The sequence below is a fragment of the Petaurus breviceps genome, unplaced genomic scaffold (assembly GCF_028583685.1).
Source record: "Petaurus breviceps papuanus isolate PSGF00001 unplaced genomic scaffold, PetGlider_PUasm1.0 111, whole genome shotgun sequence".
In the NCBI taxonomy this organism is placed as follows: Eukaryota; Metazoa; Chordata; class Mammalia; order Diprotodontia; family Petauridae; genus Petaurus; species Petaurus breviceps.
The window spans coordinates 1,852,471-1,855,029 of NW_027185600.1; positions in this window are offsets into that span (position 1 = coordinate 1,852,471).

A 2,559-nucleotide genomic window follows, 5' to 3' on the forward strand; every position below is an offset into this window, starting at 1 on the left:
GTGAAACAGACTTTATAGGGGGGAAGGATGAAAAGAGAGAGAGAGAGAGAAGGATAAAAAGAAGAAAACAGAATGGAGGGAATTGTACAGTTAATAATCATAAATATGAATGTAAATGGGATTAATTCACCCACAAAACAGAAGTTAATAGCAGAAGGGATCTAAGTGAGATTGATGAATATTTACAAAAATGTCAGCTACCCGGATTAACAGAATAAAGAAAATACTTAGAATATCCAGTATTAGAAAAAGAAATTGAACAGATGATAAATGAGCTCCCTAAACAAAATTCTCTAGGATGAGATGGATTTACAAATGAATTCCACTAAATATTTAAGGAAAAAAATAATCTCAATACAATAAAAACTATAATTTTAAATAGGTAAATAAGTACCACCTAAGTTTTTATTTTATTTTATTTGCTTTTTGGAGGGCAGTTGGAAGTAAGTGACTTGCCCAAGGTCACATGGCTAGTTTTTGTGTTAAGTATCTGAGGATGGATTTGAACTCAGGTCCTCCTTACTCCAGGGCCAGTGCTCTATTCACTGCACCACCTATCCAGCCCTAAAGTTTTTTTTTTTAATGAGACAAATATGGCTTTGATACTCAAAACACAGAGATCAAAAAAGAGAAAGAAAACTATATATCAATTTCCCTAATGAATATCGATGCAAAACTTTTAAATAAAAGAAAGGAAATTATAGCAATGTTATCACAAAAATCATACACCATGACTAAGTGAGATTTATATCAGGAATGCAGGGCTCACTCAATATTAAAAAACCGTAGGTATAATCAATCATATCAGTAACAAAAACAACAAAATTATATTATATCAATAGTTACAGAAAAAGCCTTGACAAAATACAACACCCATTTCTATTAAAAGACATTAGAAACTATAAGAATAAATGGAAACTTTCTTAAAATAATAAATAGTATCTTTCCAAAACCAAGAACAAGTATGATCTATAATGGGGAAAACTTGAATCCTTCCCAATAAGATCAGTGGTGAAGCATGAATGTCTGTTACCATCATTATTCAATATTTTAATAGAAATGCTAGCTACCACATTGGAAAAAATAGGCAATGTTATCACTCTTTGCAAATGATATGATGGTATAAAAAAAGAATCCTAGAGGATCAACTAAAAAGTTGCTGAAAAAACAACTTTAGTAAGGTTCCCAGACATAAATTAAAGCTACATAAACTATTAGCATATCACTATACTACCAACAACACCCAGCAAGACGAGATAGTAAGAGAAATTCTATTCAAAATAACTGCAGACAATGAAAAAATCAAGTCTACCTGGCAAGACAATCAAAAACAATACATAAACAAAAATTACAAATATTTTTCAAATAAGTAATGTTAATTGAAACAAATATTAATTCTAATGGATAACCTGAGTCAATATAATAAAAATGACAATTATACTTAATTTACTTATTGAGTGTTATACCAGTTAAACTACTGAAGAATTATCTTACAGAGCATAACAGTAATGAAATCTGAAGTTCCTTTTGTATTGCTAAAGTGAGAGGCACTTAACACCTCATTAAAATTGAGCCTCTGTTGAAGAAACGGAAGGTATGAACTCCTGTTGCTGATGTAACAGGAAGGGACTGAGCAGGGAGGAGCAATACTGTATATAAGGAAAAGCCCCAGAGAGGGAGAGTGAGGTCTTGGAGCAAGCTCTGTGGAGGCAGAAGCTACTGCTGCCTGGAGAGGCTGAAGAGGAAAGTCCTCCCTCCCCCAAGGCTGGAGAGAATGATTTTGATTTTGAAAACCTGGATGGAGTGATTTTGATTCTAAGAACCAGCTGAAACTTTGGCTGAGTCCGAGGGCCAGCCAGAATTGCTGAGGCTGCTAAGGATTTCCATGGGACAGCCAGAGCTGTTAAAGACTGAGGAAGCATGACTGTGATGCTGGTACTTTGTATGAAACTATTGGTATCTTTGTTAAGCCTTGTCTTCCCAGGAACAGAGACTGTGAAGGATTTGAGATGGAGTGGACACTGTGAGCTCCAATGAGGAGCAGGAACTGCACAGAGAGCTGGACAAGGACCTGGGAGATATCTGCCTTTGAACCCAGGTGACAGTTTTGGTGAATCCAGGTAGGATCTGGGACCATGGAAGGGGATCCAGGTAATCTGAAAGACCACCCCGAGTCAAGCTGAAAGAAGACTTTACTTGAATACTGTGTACTGACTGAAAAATTATAAATTTACTAGGTACCTAGGGGTAGAAGATCTGCATGTTTTCTGATGATTGAATAGGGAATGATGAAGGATGATTGAATGATTGAATTGATTGACTAAATGATTTTACTTAGTGATTGATGACTGATTAAGTGACTGATTGAGTTAACTTAATGTTCTCCATGAGTGGAGATCCTTGACTTTTGTACTTTGTTCTCCTTGAGGAGGCAAACCTCTTCAATGATGAGTGAATGATTGAGTTACTAAATGATTGTTCTCTGTTCAAAACTTTGTGATCACTGTGGTGAAAACTATATGGTCATTTTCTGTGATAAGTTGTTGTGAGTGCTATATT